Genomic DNA, 21,811 nt, shown 5'->3' on the forward strand with positions numbered 1-21,811 from the left:
AGGAGGGGAAATGGAAAGTGAGCCATGGAAACAATAAACTTTATTGGGATAAGAAGGTAAGATTATGAATGACTGCCCTTTATATTATCAGTGATAAATCTCTTTAAAATTCAATATTTTCAAAAAAAACAGATGAGAAATATTTGAGCCATATAAAACAAATTCCCAGAAGATCAATGCTTTAACAAAAAATCTAAATTAATATGGAAATGTACCATAATCCCACTAAGATTTACAGGACATTTTTTTGGAAATTCAGAATCTAAGTGTCAAGTTCATATGGAAAAATAAATGAACAAAAATGAGAATAATTACAAAAAAGAAGAGTAATAAAGGAGACCAAGGCTTAATACTTGCCAAAACATGTTATAAATACATAATAATTTTAAAAGCATGAAATTGGTTCATCAATAGACCATCAAATCAAAAGATAAAATAAAAATTCTAAAAATACTTTGGAGAGCTTGCTATAAGATAAAATGTGACATTTAAAATCCGTGCAGAAAAAATAATTACTCTATAATGGTTTTGGCACAACTATGCAGCCACATGGAAAGGAGAATGGGATACCAACTCACACCAAAAAAAAAAAAAAAAAAAAATCTCAAATTGGTCAAAAAAATTTAAACATTAAAAAAAAGAAACAAAAATATTAAAAGAAAGTAGGAGATGTTTTTCATACTTCTGGAGAGCATAAGACCTTTCTAAGGAGGACATGAAACCCAAATCCCAATAAAGTAAAACATAAATTTGATTATCCAAACATAATAAATTTATACATCACAAGTTACCATAAATGACAAAATACACACCCAGTGGGATAACTTCTCTTTTTATTTAAAGAGCTTATCTCAGATAAATGGACAAAGGATCACAAAAGTCAATTAATACACAGAAAGAAAAACTGCTCTTAAACACACGACAGTACACACAACCTCATTTATAATGAGAAATGCAAAAGAAAACAACAGAAAGACTCCCTTTTCCAGCTATGAAATTGGCAAGGATTAAAAGGTTTAATCACACACCACTGGCAGAAAGGAGGAGAAAGGCATACACGGCCGATGGGAGGGTAAACCTGGACAATGCCTATGGAGGGCAGTTTGGCAATACTTACCACAGATAGGAAGATCCACGTCCTTTAACCCGGAAATCCCTCCATATAAACGTGTACACTCTCAAGTTCAAGGACAGCCACAGAGGCATTGCTAACACTACTGAAAGATCAGAAACAACTTAAAGCCCATCAGTAAGAGACTGAATAATAAAGTACAGACATAAACTGGAATGGAACAGGATGAAAGCATAGTGCGGTATGCTACCATTTGTGTAGAAATAAACTTTAAAAAGCGTACATACTAAATGCAATATGACATTTCTAGACTGGATCCTGGAAAAGAAAAAGGGCATTAGTAGAAAAACTCGTGAAATCTGAATAAAATCGATGCCATTTAGGTTCACTGTATAACTTTTGGATTTTACTCTATGGGCACGTATTGCCTATTTAAAACATAAAGTTTAATTTTTATTTTTATTTTTTTATTTTTTAAAGATTTTTTTTTTAATTTATTCGACAGAGATAGAGACAGCCAGTGAGAGAGGGAACACAAGCAGGGGTAGTGGGAGAGGAATAAGCAGGCTCATAGCGGAAGAGCCTGATATGGGGCTCGATCCCATAACGCCGGGATCACGCCCTGAGCCGAAGGCAGATGCTTAACCGCTGTGCCACCCAGGCGCCCCTGAAGTTTAATTTTTAAAAACCTGATAATTTTGTGATTAAATTTATTATCTTCCACGGTATTCATATCCTTCTACATACTGCTAATGAGACACATCAAGGTGGATCATGGCTTCAACAGTTCTACTACTTCAGTTCTTGCACCTAAATACCCACCTGCCTCAGCTACCAGATTTTTGGTCCTTAAAGGTAACGGCCATGTCAACTCATCTCTGTACTCAGAGACTCTGCAGAACAAAGATCACATGGTAAGGGTTCAACAAATAAGAGTCAAAATTCATATGTTCTGGTCCAGTGATTCAATTTTTGATTAGTAAGAAATTTTGTATTTCAAATATCCAACAATCCTTCTAGGGATTTCTTTGGTCCTTAGTTCACAATGACACTGAAGAGAAAAGAAAGGTAATTCTCACCGAGGATTCGGCTAGGGAAACAGAAGCAAACACAGCTCTGTTCAGAGAGCTGTAGGGAACCGAATAAAGAAGACACAGCCCTGACGGTAGAAGTTAGGCGTAATTAAAGTCAACACTTGAGAAGGTGAAAGTGTGGTGCTGCCTTGCATTTTCTGAAATGTTTTATGCAAAGGCTATTAAAACGTTTTCAAGGAAAAATTACTTATTTTGCAATTTAAGAAAAGTGATAAAACGCCAATTCAGACAAAGTTTTTGTTTTCTCTAATGTCTTCTCAGGAAAAACTTGGGGGCAGCATGCTTAAGAATGTCCAAAGAAAAAATTCTAGCCTCAAGCCCCATCGATACCTAATTTTCTAAGTATTCAAAATGCAAAAGATAAATAACCTAGGAAATACTGAGGTGCCTGAATGGGCAAAGAAATACTGCTGAATTTCTTCCCAAAGCACCAGTTGTGCTGCCCCATGCCATCTCCACAAACTCAGCTCCGAGCCTAGGACCAACATCATAAAGTAATATAACTTGGGCAACACTTCTGATCTCTGTGAACACCCATTTCCCATCGATAAAATGCACAGATGGCAGCTGAGGCTCCTTCCACATCTACAAGTCGATTACGTCTCTTTTCCTTCACATCCTGAATATAAGCAAAGACCTTGGAGTCCTTTCATACAAACTCACACCGAAACAGGCATTTGTCTGTGTGCACCGGGGAAAGGAGCTACGTGTAATACTTCCTTCCTGTTTCTGGAGTGGCCCAACACACACGAAAAAACCAAAACAACATTTGATTACAAACTGAAGGTATACATAAGGGTTCTCAAATGACTGGGAAAAGAATGTACTGAACGCCGTGTTGAAATTAAATTGTGTATGCTGTACAGCGAAACGTCCACTCAGCTGTGCAGTCATTCATTTAGGATTACATAAGCTTCGAACTTGGCTGTCATAGATCTAGTTAGTCTACATATATGTACTAGTTAGTACATATGTCCAGTACTAGTTAGTCTACATATAACTTCTGTGAGTTATCTTTTTTTTAAGATCTTATTTATTTGAGAGAGAGTGAAAGCTATCAGAGGGAGAGGAAGAAACAGGCGCCCCGCTGAGCAGGGAGCCCGATGTGGGGCTGGATCCCAGGACCCTGAGATCATGACCTGAGCTGATGGCAGATGCTTGAGAGCGTTTAACTGGCTGAGCCACCCAGGTGCCCCTCTGTGAGTTATCTTTAAGAGCATACACTGCTACTTGATAGTTTTATTTTGTTTACCACTTTTCACGGCATGGAAAAAAGAGAACACCGGGGAAAGTTGCAGGCGTATAAGAATTTGCAGAGATACGAGAATTATCAATGGATAGTTTTTATTCTAATTTCTTTAACATAAGCCTCAACCTTGACCTACTGGCTTGAAAGGTGATGAGGAGCTAACGCTGACAGTTTACCTGTCAGTTGAAATTTTCCCTTTCGATACACAGGAACAACATTGCGCTGCTAATAAATAATGGTTTTCTTCTAAAGTTCCTTTTCCCTAAATAACCAGCATTTTATGGTGTAAGGTCTTTTATAAATAACATAGGGATAGAGAAGAGTTTTCTAAGAAACATACAAATAAGTTCAAATTTCCACAGGAAAGATCTACTTCAGTGGATGAGGATATGAAATAATATCCATCTGTAGGATAAGCCAGCAATGCTTTCCTGAGGAAACGAACTTGAACGTGTTTCAAAGGAGGGAAAGGTGACTGACAGGTGGCAAGGAGAAAGAGAAATTCCAGGCCAAAAAAAAAAAAAAAAAAAAAAGCCGTGCGTAAAAGCTGCCACTGTGGTTGCCCGAGAGGCAGAGCCGTACGGTGACGTGATGTGTGACACAGGTTATGTTAGTCACTAAAGCGGCCTCCGTGTCCTCATCTGCTACAGGAGAAGACGGGGCCGCAAGGCTTCTCCGGCCCCTGCCGCTGGGGGCCTGCTCACTCCGAGGCGCCGGGCTCCCCAGCCGCAGCTGACACGCGCAAAGGCAAGGCTCAGAAGCCCCCCGAGGCCTCGGGTAAAGGGCTTGGGAAATTAAAAAGAATACTGTGTGATAACTGTTGTGAAGAAAGAAGTCGCATCTTAAGACTGACAACTTCAAGACCCAGAGTTCTTGAACATAATCAACAGATAAAACAATGATTACATTCTTTTCTTAAGAGACTGAAGGGATGAGGCACCGTGCCCGTCTTCCCTGACATGCCAGACAAGCATGCAAGGGAGAGGAAAAAGGCAAACCCCGCTCTTTACTGCGAACAATGTTCTTTACGGGAAACCAAAGGACAAGGCGGTGTGCGTATCCCTGCCCCGGCGGAGGCCCTCAGTTCGTTCTGTGTTCCCTCTGCCTGTGGTGGCCGTCATGTGGTAGGGGTGAGGCTGAAGACACAACACATTCCTCAGCCATGACAACAGACAGGAGCGGTTCACGGAGGAGCCTTCCAGACCCCAAGACACTTAATGCAATCACCACACCCAGCTTTGCCCCCAGTGCACAGATTCTAAAAACCAGGTGTTATTTTTACACGAGAATACAGTGGCCATTATAATAATTTTCTTGTTAATCACTTAATTGCAGAATTCTCTACATATAAATAAATTCACATCTGGTAGCAAAATATAGCCCAATAAATAAAATTAGTTTTTAAAAAAAAAAAAAGTTCAGAGCACCTGGGTGGCTCAGTCAGTTAAGTGTCCAACTCTTGATCTCAGCTCAGGTCTTGATCTCAGTGTGGTGAGTTCAAGCCCCACATGAGGCTCCACACCCAGCATTAAAAATAATGATAATGAAAATAATAATAACAAACAATTCCAAAGTCAAATATTAGAGTTAATAAGGGTCTACTTATTTGTAAACCACAAGTCAGTTCTTAGATGCAGCTCCTGTCCTGTCCCGTTTCTCTAGATAAATATGAGGAATTTGAGAACCTTTCTCTAGATAACTCCCTCTGCTAATGGGAGTCACTCTGGTAAAACCATCTGGGAGTATCTATTACATATCCCCTGGCCTGACAAACGCCGAGAGAAACATATGCCCACGTGCACAGAGTCAAGGACGAGGATATTCTTTGCAGCCTTATTTGTAACCAGGGACTGCTGAAAAAAACCTAGGAATTCAGCACAGGAGAATGGCAGAAAAGCCATCCTACAGTCCCATGACGAGTCTACATAACCATGTAGCTGTTGAAAAGGACAAACTAGTTTACAGGAAGTAACAGAGATCTCCAAAGCGTGTACCGAATGACAAAGTTACCGACATTCAACACAGTACCAATTACATGAAGTTTTAAAACACAAAAATACCAAACCTTCACATTAGAAGTGAAAATATAAACACCACATCAACAAAGCGTTTAGCTCTGGAGAGCCAGTAGGGAAACAGAAAGCAGACTCATTTATTACTCTTACTAAAATTAATTTTTAAAACATCTCACAAGGGTTTTACAGGGTCATTAGGTGACTTTGGATTAAAGAATAAGGTGAAAAAGGGGCGCCTGGGTAGCTCAGTCGGTTAAACATCTGACTCTTGATTTCGGCTCAGGTCATGATCTCAGGGTCATGAGATCGAGCCCCACGTCAAGCTAAGCAGGGAGTCTGCTTGAGATTCTCCCCTTCTCCTCTCCTCTCCACCCTTCACTAAAATAAATTTAAAAATGTTTAAAAATAAAAAGACTACATTAACATCTCAACTAAAACAGGCATGCTCCCTTTTAACTGCTTAAGAGTCCTTTCTCACCAGTGGCCTACATTTTGAGAATGCAAGCTTAACTTTTTAATCAAGGTCAGCTTATGATAACAATGATAAGGGTCCCCTTCTTGTAGTGGACTCTCCAGAAAAATCAGGGCCTGGACTGGCACCATTGAACTCCTCTATTCTCAACCCTGTCCGCGGACTATGAGCCCTGCTTTCACACAACCCTCTATCTACATGGCTCATAGAAAATGAAACGCACTCTCGATTCTGGGAACTGCATCACCCATGTTCTATCTACCCATAACAGCTAGCTGCTGGAGTGGAAAAGAAAAGAAGAGAGGAAGAAGGGAGGGAGGAGGGAAGATGAATGGAAGGAAGGGAAGAAGGAGGAAGGTAGGAGGGAAGGGAGAAAAAGGAGGAGGGAGGCAGGAAGGAAGGATATAAAGAAGGGAAGGAATAAGCAATTTGCTGTTGAAATACCTATCATTAATGTAAGATACACTTTAAAAATAACCAAATGCATCTTTCACATTTTTAGTTACTCTACTGCCATGATTTAACAGAAAATAAATTGCAGAAGAATAAATAATAGGAAAACACCCTCCTTATAGCACTAAGTATAAAAATAGCTTATAAAACAGCATGCACAGGATTTCAATTTTGTATTCAAAACATATACACGGTCACAAAGAAGAGCGAAAATGAAAGAAAACTATTAAGACGTTAGCAGTCCTAAAAAACAAATGACCTAGTTTCTTCAACAATAAATTACATGAAAAGAGAGGGGGAAGGGATAATGTTACAGATTAAGAAAGACTTAAAAGAGACAAATGTAATGTGTTATCCTGCTTGGATCCTGAGTCCAAAACAAACTAACTTTAAAATCACAAGTTTGAGACAATGGAAGACACTGGCTAGTAAGTAATATTAAGGAATGATTCATTTTGTTAAGGGTAATGATATTGTGACTTTTTAAAATCATTATCTGTTAAAAAAATTTACTGAAGTATTTACAGGTGAAATGATATAATATCTAAGTCGTGCTTTAAATCCCCCCCCCACCCAAAAAACCCACAAAAGCAGGAAGAAGAGCAACGTAACAAGAACGGCAAAATGTAACTGTTAAAGTTAGATGATGGGTACATGGAGGCTCATTGTGCTCTTCACTCTACTTCTGCGTATGTTAAAATTTTCCACAAATATGAAGCAAAAATGCTAACAGGGATAGTTATCTCGGAGTGGCGGGGACTGAGTGATCTGCTTCGAACTGAGTGGTTTTTATTTTGATCTGTGCTCCTCTTAGGAACACCCAGATCCTATACAATAAACATGAATTACTTTGGTTACCTGAAGAAACAAATGTTACCCTTTTAGTGGATGGATGGGTGGGTAGACAATGGACAGATGGATGGATGGATCCTTCGATGCCCAGTTCCAATGATGCCATCTCCATAGATTTAATTCTTCCTCTACAGACACCTCAATGCATTTCACTTGTATTTCCACAGAAGGCTTTATTACATTTGGTCATTTGTTATGGCAATTTTTAATTATGTCTTATCTCCTCCTCTAGAAAAACAACTTGATTAACAAGAGGCATTTGGTTTTTTTATATTTTTATCCTGGTCAACATCAACCAGGTGTTAAAGAGTTGTTTATTTAATTGAATTAGCTTCTCCACTAGTAAATCCAGAGGGGAGACAAGGGGCTACAGAAGTAGAATATCTTACTTCTTGGAACTACAAAGCCTTTAAGGCTAAGACATACCCAAAGGTCCCTATACAAAGACCAATACCCAACAAATGTTATCTCATCTATTTCTCAAACCATTTGCTTTCCCATTGACTGGGGGGAAAACACCAGTCAGTAGCGGAAAAAGCCCAGTTACTGAATTGTTACAGACTTAAAACAAAACAAAACAAAAAAAAAAAAAAAAACAACTCTCTGAGGGAGGAAAAAATCAAAGTCCGTTAGCTCTTCAGCAACCATGTCATTACTTAACCCACTGAAGACTCACCTGGAGTAGCTGTGCACCAGTGCATTTTTCAAGGACACCATCATGGCAAGAACACAGAGCCAGCCACGTGCTGGGACAAACAAGAGTTCGGGAAACATCCCTATCCCTGAGAAGGCTGGTGTCATGTGGAACGGCTGCGCGTGCACACCTCTCTCCCGTCTTCTTTATCACCCACTCACCGGAGGCCCTGGCACGTTTGCTGCAGGCAGGAGCGGCAGCTTTCTCCAACCGGGGCCATTCATTTCTATAACCTCTTGCTTAAAAATCATTTCCACAAAGGTACAATAAAGGCATCCTCCCAGGTGCAGAAAACCCCCAGAACACAGCATACTGTGCTTCCCTAAATGGGAGACCTCACCCGCCATGGCCTTAATTTCGCCCACGTGGTTTTGATGAAAGCCCCTCAAATGCTTGTGAAGATATTTACAACTTCCTTTACGCTAAGGTATTGACAAACACTAAAATAAAGCCTAGGTTGCTGGGGCGCCTGGGTGGCACAGCGGTTAAGCATCTGCCTTCGGCTCAGGGCGTGATCCCGGCGTTATGGGATCGAGCCCCACATCAGGCTCCTCTGCTATGAGCCTGCTTCTTCCTCTCCCACTCCCCCTGCTTGTGTTCCCTCTCTCGCTGGCTGTCTCTATCTCTGTCAAATAAATAAATAAAATCTTTAAAAATAAATAAATAAATAAAGCCTAGGCTGTAAAATAAAGTCCCTACCACAAAGAGTTTCCCAAACCCTTTGGAAAAAGTATATTGTGAAGAGCTGGCAGGTGCAAGCTCCCCACAAGTTTGTTGGGACGACGGGCAGGAACAAGAGACCACGTGCATCAGTGCACATGAGGCTAGATGGCCAGGGAGGAGGTTCCATTCTTCAACTGACCTCTGAATCTGCTACAGTCATTCTTCTGTCTGGACGGTGGATATGAGGCATGACGATTATTAGGTTTCTTGCTACCGCCACATACAACACCAAGAGAAGTCCGGGAGAACGCACCAACACGTATTTTTTTTTTCCTTTTCTTTTTATACTTACTAAATGGTTGGGGTCTTTACTTTGTGTATCATATCAGCAAACTATTAGTCTACACAAATGTGACCAGTTATTCTTTTTCTATTTTATTCTCAAGAAAAGAAAGAAGTGCTGAGCTTTTTAAAATTGCTTCAGCCACTCTCCCATTAAAAGCAGAAGGCTGGGATGCAATAACCAAATTGAAATAAGAGAAAAATTTAAACAACATCTCACTTACCTAGGAGCACATAGCTGTCTATACAAGAAAGGGAAAATTCAAAGCAAAAATACAATACTTGGGAAAAGTATTCAAGTGTTTCAATGTGTAAAAGCAAATAATTTAGTCAGAGATTATCATCAGTTAACAGCGCTCTATGTTTCTCGCTGGGGATTTAGGAAGAATATAGCCACACAATTTTTTTTGAAGGGAAGGAAAATAAGTACGCTTTCTCAATTCAATTTTGTATTCCAGAACAACGTTACCCAAAAAATAAATAAATAAAAGTGTATAAAGAACGATGGATTTAATAAGATCCACATAGGACTGCCTAGAAAATATAAGGTTTTGTAGGTTTATTTGGTTTGGTTTGGTTTAGTCTTTTGGATTTTTGTTTCCTTCTGAAGAAGGGAATTGATTCAGATATCCCTGAAGTGGAGAGAGTGTCTTTGGAAAGGAAGCGTACATTTAGAAGACCAAGAAAGAGTCACGCCACTAACAGGTCTGGAAAACTGCTCAATCTAAGCCTCCCTTGTCTGTCTGAGCAGACCGGAGCTAGCAGGAATGCTTACGAGAAGAATCTCCCACCTGACCTGACAGATAGACCATCCTAACACCATCAGATAGTATCACCATTAAAAGGAGTGGTTTAAGTGTCCCAGGGTTCAGGCTGTTAAGAGGAACAAAATTCAAAAGACAAGGTGTAGCTGCTACATACAAAAGCTAAACAAGCTTGGCCTCACAGGATCCCTAGAACTACAGCTTCTGCTAACAACGGTCGTACTCAAGTTCCATCAGGGGCTGATCCTTACTTAAGAGTGTTTAAAATACCGTAAGACACACAGGGGCTGCACAGAAGGTGCGTGTTTCTATTGTATACAGGCACCCTGGAGGGGAAAAAGTGGCTCTTGAAAAACAACTTTCAAGACTGAGGTGAAGCCCAGAGGGCACGCCATACCAGGCGCCGATTTCTCCTCCTTCAGAAAGTACAGGAACTACCCTCACAGGGCATGCCTACAGGCTGCTTGTTGCACCGCTGAGCAATTCTTGATGGTTCCAAAGATGCTACATTCTCAAAGACAGTTTTTTATTGTGCTGCTAATAAAAGACCCAGGCTTTTCAAATGGCTACAAATTACAGAGACCTAAAAATCCTTCCTGGATTTCACTTTATTAAAGAAGGATGCTGGGTTTGATCAAATAAATGCTACCGGGAAAGTGTCCTAATGCACTTTAAAAACATTGTCAGAGATAATAATTTCTCAATTCCTCTTACTGAAATTCAAGGAAGGTCGGAGACAGCCAGTCACTTTGAAAGCACTGCTCCAATTACCCAGCAGGCTTCGGAAAAGAAGCCCTCAGCTCTGCACAAAGGTTTACTACGGGGAGATGCTCAGATAACCTTGACCGTCCTTTGTAGGCTGTAGTGCTCCAGGAGAGCCAACTCCTTAGGCGATTTGCTTCTGCTTCTAACGAAGCAGCAGGTAAGAAAAATGCCCAGGTCTTTGTTTCAGCAAAACCAAAGAAACCTACACATCCCAAAACCATTTGTTTTATCTGAATTTAAGAGTTTATCATATTATAACACTTGAAGCTTGTGGAAATGTCTCTCTCAATCTGAATGAAGCTGTTATTTTTCTCAATACGAGTATACCCTTTTACAACTGATTAAAATGTCTGAGAAATCCAGGACAAACAGAAGCTAAAAGAATTTGCAATCACCAAACCAGCCCTACAAGAAATATTGAAAAGGGTCCTCAAAGCAAAAAGAGAGCCTAAAAGTAACATAGACCAGAAAGGAACAGAGACAATATACAGTAACAGTCACCTTACAGGCAATGCAATGGCACTAAATTCATATCTTTCAATAGTTACCCTGAATGTAAATGGGCTAAATACCCCAATCAAAAGACACAGGGTATCACACTGGATAAAAAAGTAAGACCCGCTGATATGCTGTCTGCAAGAGACTCATTTTAGACCCAAAGACACCTCCATATTTAAAGTGAGGGAGTGGAAAACCATTTACCATGCTAATAGACATCAAAAGAAAGCTGGGGTGGCAATCCTTATATCAGACAAATTAGATTTAAACCAAAGATTGTAATAAGAGATGAGGAAGGACACTATATCATACTTAAAGGGTCTATCCAACAAGAAGATCTAACAATTGTAAATATTTATGACCCTAACATGGGAGCTGCCAATTACATAAGCCAATTAATAACAAAATCAAAGAAACACATTGACAATAATATAATAATAGTAGGGGATTTAACATCCCCCTCACTGAAATAGACAGATTATCTAAGCAAAAGATCAACAGTGAAACAAGGGCTTTAAATGACACATTGTACCAGATGGACTTCACAGATATATTCAGAACATTCCATCCCAAAGCAACAGAATACACATTCTTCTCTAGTGCACATGGAACATTCTCCAGAATAAATCACATCCTGGGTCACAAATCAAGACTCAACCAGTACCAAAAGATTGGGATCATTCCCTGCATATTTTCAGACCACAATGCTTTTAAACTCAAACTCAATCACAAGAGGAATTTGGAAGGAACTCAAACACCTGAAGGCTAAAAAGCATCCCACTAAAGAATGAATGGGTCAACCAGGAAATTTAAAAAAAAAAAAAATCATGGAAACAAATGAAAATGAAAACACAACTGTTCAAAATCTTTGGGATGCAGGAAAAGCAGTCCTAAGAGGAAAGTATATAGCAATACAAGCATTTCTCAAGAAACAAGAAAGGTCTCAAACACACAACCTAACCCTACATCTAAAGGAGCTGGAGAAAGAACAGCAAATAAAGCCTAAACCCAGCAGAAGAGAAATCGTAAAGATCAGAGCAGAAATCAATGAAATAGAAGCCAAAAGAACAGTAGAAGAGATCAAGGAAACTCAGAGCTGATTCTCTGAAAAAATTAATAAGATTGATAAACTCCTGGCCAGACTTACCCAAAAGAAAAGAGAAAGGACCCAAATAAATAAAATCATGAATGAAAGAGGAGAGATCATAACCAACACCAAAGAAATACAAACAATTATAAGAACATACTATGAGCAACTATATGCCAACAAATTAGACAATCTGGAAGAAATGGATGCATTCCTAGAGAGGTATAAACTACCAAAACTGAACCAGGAAGAAATAGAAAACCTGAACAGACCCAGAACCAGGGAGGAAATTGAAGCAGTAATCAAAAATCTCCCAACAAACAAAAGCCCACGGCCAGACGGCTTCCCAGGGGGATTCTAACAAACATTTAAAGAAGAATTAATACCTATTCTTCTGAAACTGTTCCAAAAAATAGAAATGGAAGGAAAACTTCCAAACTCATTTTATGAGGCCAGCATTACCTTGATCCCAAAACCAAAATCCCTGATAAAAATATCCCTGATGAACATGGATGCAAAAAATTCTCACCAAAATACTAGCCAATGGGATCTAACACTACATTTAAAGGACTATTCACCATGACCAAGTGGGATTTATTCCTGGACTGCAAGGTTGGTTCAACATCCACAAATCAATGTGATACACTACATTAATAAAAGAAAGAACAAGAACCATATGATACCCTCAATAGATGCAGAAAAAGCATCTGACAAAGACAGCATCCTTTCTTGATTAAAACTCTTCACAGTGTAGGGATAGAGGGTACATACCTCAATATGATAAAAGCCATCTATGAAAAACCCACAGCAAAGATCATTTTTAATGGGGAAAAACTGAGAGCTTTCCCTCTAAGGTCAGGAATACGGCAGGGATGTCCACTATCACCACTGCTATTCAACATAGTACTAGAAGTCCTAGCCTCAGCAATCAGACAACAACAACAACAAAAAATTAAAGGCATCTGAATCGGCGAAGAAGTCAAACTCTCACTCTTTGCAGATCATATGATACTTTACGTGGAAAACCCAAAGGACTCCACCCAAAAATTGCTAGAACCCATACAGGAATTCAGTAAAGTGGCAGGATATAAAATCAATGCACAGAAATCAGTTGTGTTTCTATACACCAACAAGACAGAAGAAAGAGAAATTAAGGAGTCGATCCCATTTATAACTGCACTCAAAATTATAAGATACCTAGGAATAAAACTAACCAAAGAGGCAAAGAATCTGTACTCAGAAGACTACAGAATACTCATGAAAGAAATTCATGAAGAAGACACAAAGAAATGAAAAAGCGTTCCATGCTCATGGAATGGAAGACAAATATTGTGAAAATGTCTATGCTACCTAGAGCAATCTACACACTTAATGCAATCCCTATCAAAATACCATCAACTTTTTTCACAGAAACGGAACAAATAATCCTAAAATTTGTATGGAACCAGAAAAGACCAGAGGAATATTGAAAAAGAAAAGCAAAGCTGGTGGCATCACAATTCCGGACTTCCAGCTCTATCACAAAGCTGTAACCATCAAGACAATATGGTACTGGTACAAAAACAGACACACAGATCAATGGAACAGAATAGAGAGCCCAGAAATGGACACTCAACTCTATGGTCAACTAATCTTCAACAAAGCAGGAAAGAATATCCAATGGAAAAAAAGACAGTCTCTTCAACAAATGGTGTTGGAAAACTTGGACAACCACATGCAGAGGAATGAAACTGGACCATTTCCTTATACCACACACAAAAATAAACTCAAAATGGATGAAAGACCTAAATGTGAGACAGGAATCCATCAAAATCCTTGAGGAGAACATAGGCAGCAACCTCTTCAACATTTGCCACACCAGCTTCTTCCTAGAGACATCACCAAAGGCAAGGGAAGCAAGGACAAAAATGAACTATTGGGACTTCATCAAGATAAAAAGCTTTTGCACCACAAAGGAAACAGTCAACAAAACCAAAAGACAACCGAAAGAATGGGAGAAGATATTTGCAAATGACATATCAGATAAAGGGCTAGTATCCAAAATCTATAAAGAACTTATCAAATTCAACACCCAAAGAACAAATAATCCAATCAAGATACGGGCAGAAGACATGAATAGACATTTCTGCAAAGAAGACACCCAAATGGCCAACAGACACATGAAAAAGTGCTCAACATCACTCGGCATCGGGGAAATACAAATCAAAACCATAATGAGATACCACCTCACACCAGTCAGAATGGCTAAAATTAGTAAGTCAGGAAATGATAGATGTTGGCAAGAATGTGGAGAAAGGGGAACCCTCCTACACCATTGGTGGGAGTGCAACCATTCTGGGAAACAGTATGGAAGTTCCTCAAAAAGTTGAAAATAGAGCTACCCTATGACCCAGCAATTGCACCACTGGGTATTTACTCCAAAGATACAAATGTAGTGATCTGAAGGGGCACATGCACCCCAATGTTTATAGCAGCAACGTCCACAATAGCCAAACTATGGAAAGAGCCTAGATGTCCACTGACAGATGAATGGATAAAGAAGATGCAGCCAGCCATCAAAAAAACGAAATTTTGCCATTTGCAATGACATGGATGGAACTAGAGGGTATTATGCTAAGTGAAATAAGTCGATCAGAGAAAGACAATTATCATATGCTCTCACTGATATGTGGAATCTGAGAAACAAGGCAGAGGATCATAGGGGAAGAGAGGGAAAAATGAAAACAAGACGAAACCAGAGAGGGAGACAAACCATAGGAGACTCTTAATCTCAGGAAACAAACTGAGGGTTGCTGGACAGGAGAGGAGTGGGAAAGATGGGGTGGCTGGGTGATGGACACTGGGGAGGGTATGTGCTATCGTGAGCACTATGAATTGTGTTAAGACTGATGAATCACAGACCTGTACCCCTGAAACAAATAATACATTATATGTAAATAAAAAATAAAAAAATAAAAATAAATTTTTTAAATAAAAAATTGAGAAATGAGAAATGTCCACAGAAACATTAGAACAGGCCTAAGGTGGGCCTGGGTTCCTACCTGGGAGTAATAACCACGGGGAACCACTCTGAGACCAGTGGTAACACCCGCATCGGTAAATGTCAGGCAGCACATCATCTAACCATCTCTCCGTTTTTCAGGACAAGCCTGCTATTCCCAATTATACACTGATGCACGACAGTTAACACGAGTTGAGGTATAAACTCCCATCAAATTGTAAGAAACACGTAGACGATTTTTTGAAACGTATTTACTATGGAATGGGAACTTAAGTAGGTCACGAAAGCTTTCTTATTATTAATTTAAGTAGCCAGAAAATACCTGAACTATTTTAACTGTAAAGATAACAATGCTGAATTCAGAAATCAAAGAGTAAAAACCGTAGTTTCCCTTCCTCTCCAATTCCGTTTCTGCCTCTCAGCAGTAAAACAATGAAGGAGGAAAAACCAGTGAGGAAGAAACACAGGGTCCATATGCGATAAATTCAAATTTCCCTACAAGGAGGTCTTCTAAGCACAGGTGTCTGCATGGCGTTCCCTTCCCCCACAGGCCTTTGGACTAATCCGCCAACTCACCTTCTTCCACTTCAAAGTGAGTAGTGAATCTTGCTTCTGAGTCCAGCTTGAGGTATTCTCTCAAAACCTAGATTAAAATAATTATTGACTTTAGTACAATAAGGTTATCTTTGAATTCTGAAAAACATACAATTGTACCCCACAATATTAAGGGGGGGAAATCACCATTACAAATCAAATCATAACTGCGAAAGGATATGCTCTACCTCTAAAACCCTCTTTCACTGGTCATCTCTTTACGTGTAGTTCAGCACACATTTAAATATAAGCCAACCAACAGCCACCCCAGCTTAAACAAATTCTTAAACCCAGTTATTCAGTCTCTAGGCAGATTGGTGATCTAGGGCCTCAGCCCCCATCGCCTGTTCAGGGAGTCTGAGGAGAAACTCAGGAACCTGACTGTACACAAAGGCCCCCAACAAAGTGATGACGTAGTCAGCCTGTCCCGTGCCTACGGGAACCACTGTTCTGAACCAGTGGTTCTCAACAGGGGGTGACTTTGTACCCCCAGGGGATATCGTGCAATGTCTGGAAATATTTTTGGTTGTCACAACAGGGGGTGGAGGTATGTTACCAGCTTTTCACGGCAGAAGGCGGGGAGGCTGCTAACCCACCCCACACTGCACAGGACAGCCCTCCACTACAAAGAATCATCCACCCCCAAAGGTCAACAGAGGTGAGGTTGAGAAACCCTGTTCCAAAGCAAACAACTCTCTGATCAATTAGAAATTTTACAATTCCCACACTGGTCACTTCAGATAGGCTATAAACTCCCACTACAGATATGAACATTTCCTGTAACTGGTACAGGAATATACATGCATGCCCCATATTAATACTATGCAGTACATGTACTCATTCTAAAAATACTACAATAAATCAGAGTATACATGTCCTTAAGAGCCTCCCGAGAAACTAATGTTTTGATGCTTACTGAGGTGAAACACTTTGTCAAACTGTGTTAACCCCTCAAAACTTTGTTCCCAAACATATAAAATGGAAGCTAAGAAGAGTGAAAGGAAAAGAACCAGAACTTAGTTTCCCTCACAGATACTCCCCATTCCTGGTAAGGACAAGAGGGATGAAGTTCCAGCCTGTCACCCTAGATAGGACTCCCATCATTTATTCAGCCAGGTATACAGACAGGTGCTTCAAAACCCACTTTCACTGTATTCAAAATGAGACTTCCTGAGGGCCCACCGTGTCCCCACACCATGACCTTAGGCAACACAGCAGAACAGAGCTTGGTCAGACCCTGGAGCAGGTCTTTCCTACCCTACTGCAGTCACATGGTATAAACATCAGGAGGAAACTGTGGGGAAAAGAAACCTATAAAGTCAAGTATCCCAGATACTAAAAACCCTGCAGTTTTCACATGATTGGCCTACACAGTGCATCGACAGAATGAGGAAATAAGTACGGAAACCTGTAACACTCAAAACACACGCTTTGTTTTGTCAAGCTTAATTACTGAGCTGTAACTGGCTAATTACATAACGAAGACATACCTGACAGCTGATGTGCACCAGCAATCTAGCTAGGGACGTGTACAAACATGCAATGTTTAAACTCAAAGGAAGGGATGTGCTATATGAACGCACTTAGAAGATTCCACCAGACTTAGTCCATTCTGACTGGACATTTCCTTGATGTGGCATAGGAGTTGATATTCTAATTATAGACTGATTTCTTCCTCCGAATCCCCAGTGTGTAAAGGAACTACCTAAATCGAACTCAAGCACAGTCACCCCAGGCAGTGAGTCCCTGGGTGGGTGGTGGGCGGTGGGCAGACAGGCATTCACATCCGGAAGCGCCTGTGGGGGCGCTGGCAGGGTAGGTTGGATCTGGGTCAGAGGCCGCACTCCCATCTGGAGCCCCCTACCCCTGCTCCGGGAACCTCCGCACCAGCCGAACATTAGAAAGCTTTACTGAGTACTGTGCTTGTCCAAAGGTAGGGCTAACATACATTCTAGATTCAAGATGCCTGTGAAACCAGTGTAGAGCCCATCATTCCCCCACTATAGAAAGAAGACCACTGGGGAAGGCAGCCTCAAACACGAGCCAAAAAACTAATGACCTGGTCAAAGACAGCTGCTGCTTCTTCTTTTTTTTTTTTTTTTTTTTTTAAGATTTTATTTATTTATTTGACACAGAGAGAGACAGCCAGCGAGAGAGGGAACACAATCAGGGGGAGTGGGGGAAGAAGCAGGCTCCCAGCAAAGCAGGGAGCCCAATGTGGGGCTCGATCCAAGGACTCTGGGATCACGCCCTGGGCCGAAGGCACACACTTAACAACTGAACCACCCAGGCGCTCCAAAGACAGCGTCTTCATACCCATCAGTGGCTAAGAGAACAGAGAGTACTTTTTGTTTTATGAAGCAAAATAATTTCCAGGCCTTCCTTTCTTTTTACAAGAAAAGAAGAAAGGAGGGAAAGCCTAAAAATTACTAGGGAGGCTCTGAAATATTAACGCACAATATGAAATCTACTTAACCCAACCTCCATTTTTCTAGATTTAAATCCATCTTCAGATACAAATTCATAATTGAATTTCAAAACATAAACACTTGATTTTTTTCCTCTCACCAGTAAAATATATTCTGTTCCAAAAAAGAAAGGTTGCTCAATTTCCTGTCAAAAGCAATCCAGAGAAGGCCACCTACACTGTAAAAGCAGCAAGAAAAAAAAATAACAAAATGCTGAAGAAAAGCCTGCATGTGTGGGTGTATACTAAGTGCAATGTAACTACCACTCTGGGTTTTTAAAAGCTTTTTTTTTTTTCCCTTGATCATTCTGAGAAATATGAAAATTAGCGTGGCTGCTAAAGAGAAGTTTGTCCTCCAACCTCCCTAAGGAAAACAAGCCCGATGATGGATTTCAGTTCCACCACAGAGAGAGGTATGGGTAGACATTCAATGCTTTTGACCCATGATTCTTTTGTCTAATAAGAAAGGGCAGATTCTACCAAACAGACTACATGTCATGTTTTCAGAGAGGGAAGGCTGCTCTGACATTTAACTTTCTCCCCCTAGCTACCCTCCCTCCCCCGTGCCCCAGACTTCTGGGGGCTAACCACTCACATAAACTGCCTGGATGAAGATTTAGTATAGCAATGAATTTACCACTCTGTCTATGCAAGTCCCCTTACCCTGTTTATGCTTTCTAAAATTCTAAATTCTATGGTAAAAATCAACCAGCCCAACACTTTTTATTAAAAGCCTATTGAAATATGTTCAATGCTGAGGTAGATAGAGTGTGGTAAAAAAAAAAAAAGAGAGAGAGAGAGAGAGAGGGAGAGAAGGAAAGCTTGAATAGCTCACCAGATAAAAGAAGAAAACAAAGTTAAAATTAAATACAGTATTATCACTGAATTCTAACAGTAAAAGGCCCTATTCATATAAATCATACTTTCCATGAGAAGAAGGAGTTGGTCACAAGAAATAATGAGCAGGGGAAAAGAACATCTTCACGAAATAATGGTAAATACTTTTCATTTTTATTTTGTTTTAGTTTATTTTATTTTAGTTGACTCCATGCCCAACGTGGAGCCCAGCGTGGGGCCTGAACTCACAGCCCTGAGATCAAGACTTGAACTAAGACCAAGAGTCAGATGCTTAATGGACTGAGCCACCCCGGTGCCCCATGAAATGTTGGTAAATAAAACCAGCACACCAAAAGACAAATCAAGATGTGGCAGAAAGCCTACTCTATGGGGCAGCTGCAAGACAAGACAGCATGAGAAAACAAACCTCTTAAACCTTACAAATGATTTGTAGGATAAGCTAACAATTAACTACTAAGTCAACTAACAGGAGGGGCTTTTTGTTCTGTTTTGCTTAAAAATCTCAGATCAACCGACCAAAAAAAAGCAAGACTAGTTAGTATAAATAACTTTATTTCTCAGAACCACTTGAGAGTAAGTAGCCAACATGATAGCCTATCACCCCTACGAGTTTAGACAGTAGTTTCTATAAATAAGGGCATTCCACAAAACCGTAATTATGGCCATGAAAATCATCCAAATTACATAGTACCATCATCTAATCCACAGACCAAATCTTACACTCTCCAATTATCCCAGTAATGTCCATATTAGTAAAAGGATCCAATCCATCCAGGATCTCACACTGCACTTCGTTTTCACATCTCATTAGTGTATTTCAACCCAGAACCCCTGACTTCCCTTGACTTTCATGACCTTGACAACCGTGAAGATTCCAGGCCAGTTCTATAGCATGTTCCTCATTTGGGTTTGTCTGATACTTTCTTATGATTAGCCTCCAGTTCTGAATTTTCAGCAGGAATGCCAAAGAAGAGAGTTCCCCTCGCCGTATCCTACCAGGTGGTATACTAATCTTTTTCCCTTGCTGGTAACCTGAATGTGTATCACTTGATATTAGGGGGACTCTGCCAGATTTCCACTACAAAGTTACTTTCTACTTTGTAATTTATAAACACTTTGTAACAGGATATTTTCAGATTATATAAATATCCTACCAACCAACATTTGTGTCCAATGATAATTCTTGGCCAGATTAATTATTTTATGATGGCTGCCAAAAAGCGATTTCTAACCTAATAACTCCTACCATTCTAGAAGGGGGGAAAACGGTATTAGAAACCAAGATCTGGGTGTGCTTATTGCAACTGGGTTATTACTGCTCCTACCCAGGAGAACAGAAAAACATGCACAGATGCACACACGTCCTTCTTCATTTCTTTCCATATCTATGTATATTGCAGACCAGGAGCTCATACAGATGCCCTGGATTCCGTCCCAACTATAGGGTCTTTCTAGCTCTCCGCTTTCCCTTCCCTACAACAGTAGTAAACGTGGCTCCTATTAACCTCACTTTTCGTTCTTGGACTCAGCCCCCATGTCACCTAATGCTACCCCAACCTCTGATCCAGTATCAGAAAAAGCCCACTCTCTCTAACTAGGGAACCAGTAAGGGAGAAGCCCAGAGAAACAAAAATGTTATTAGAGACTATATAAGATACCATTTTTGCAGAGCCCAAATAGGCAAAGCTAAAAATACACTGTTTACAGAAACACTCATTTTTAAAGGGAAGGGAATGCTGAACAGAAAATTCAGGATAGTAGTCACCTCCAGAGGGAGACAGAAGGACAGAATCATAGGGGAATGCATAACTTCAAAATAGTTCTAGTTCTAGTGAGAACCTACAAGCCCTAAAAACAAGTTCCTTGGCATACACAACTACGCCTCGCCAAACCACCAGGAGGTCATCGGCAGAGTTTCAGTTCTACATTTAAGATCTGAGGCCTAGGAAGGTTAAGTGTGTTGCCTGGGGTCACACAACCAAAAAGCAGGAGCTCAGACACAAACCAGGTCTGACTCGACTCCTCCATCTGCTGTACCCTCAGCTATTCCTCAAACGGAAGAAAAAGGATGGGCAGGAGAGATGGAGCTAAGACTAAGACTCCTCTGTGCCTCTGAACCATTTCCAGAATGGTTTTTAGGGTACAGGCAAGCCTAGGTCCAAAACTGGCAGGTGGAGGGGTAAAAATCTTCCTAAGGGCAGGGAAGGGGGTAGAGGCACAACTCTAGGCCATACAGAGACTGCAAGAACAATATGAACAATCCTTTAGGGAGAGTTTCTAGCACATTTCATAGGCTACAAATTCTGGCTCAAGTAAGTCACTAAATAAAATCTCCTCTCAGAAGGCTCTGGTAAAATCTTATTACTATTGTTTTGTTTTGTTTTGAAATCAGGAAACAAGGAAGAGAAAACCAACAACCCATTCATGAAGTTCCAAACAAAGCCTAAATAGGAGAAATTATACATCACTTAGCACACTGCATGAAACATGAAATTAGCGACAAAATGTTGAGCCCTTTTAAAGAATTTGTATAATGGGATACTGACGTGGAGCAACAGGACATCCTGGGAAGCTTAAATCCCACTCTGCTACCTGGGTGTGGCTTAAAATTGCTAAAACCCAAAAAAGATGTATCTCCATAAGAAGAAAAGAAAAAAAAGCATATTTATCTTCTCAAAAAATCAGGTATAACAGCATTCTAACTGCATTTCTGGTAGAACTATCTCCAGAGTCTATTAGTGATTAATAATAACTCATACAACCTAGAAGAGTCTTATGATCAGCACCAATGATTTTGTGATCTTAGTTCAAGCTTTCTCTCTCCGTCTTTACAATGGAATATGTTTTCCCACTGTTGACTTCCAAGGGGTG

At 40.2% G+C, this 21,811-nt stretch overlaps 1 protein-coding gene across 15 annotated transcripts in view; it reads right to left on the reverse strand.

Moving 5' to 3' along the window:
• SIPA1L1 (signal induced proliferation associated 1 like 1) overlaps positions 1-21,811 on the reverse strand; it is a 446,735-nt gene that overhangs the window by 266,994 nt on the left and 157,930 nt on the right. For 13 of the 15 annotated variants that reach the window (XM_044391372.3, XM_048219779.2, XM_026519617.4 and 10 more), the window contains one exon: positions 15,598-15,664. The exons of the other annotated variants lie outside the window; for them this stretch is intronic. The gene's annotated coding sequence lies outside the window, so the exon portion shown is untranslated. The remainder of the gene's footprint in view (positions 1-15,597; positions 15,665-21,811) is intronic. 15 annotated transcript variants of the gene reach the window in all.

Source organism: Ursus arctos, unplaced genomic scaffold, assembly GCF_023065955.2.
Source record: "Ursus arctos isolate Adak ecotype North America unplaced genomic scaffold, UrsArc2.0 scaffold_25, whole genome shotgun sequence".
Taxonomy (NCBI): domain Eukaryota; kingdom Metazoa; phylum Chordata; class Mammalia; order Carnivora; family Ursidae; genus Ursus; species Ursus arctos.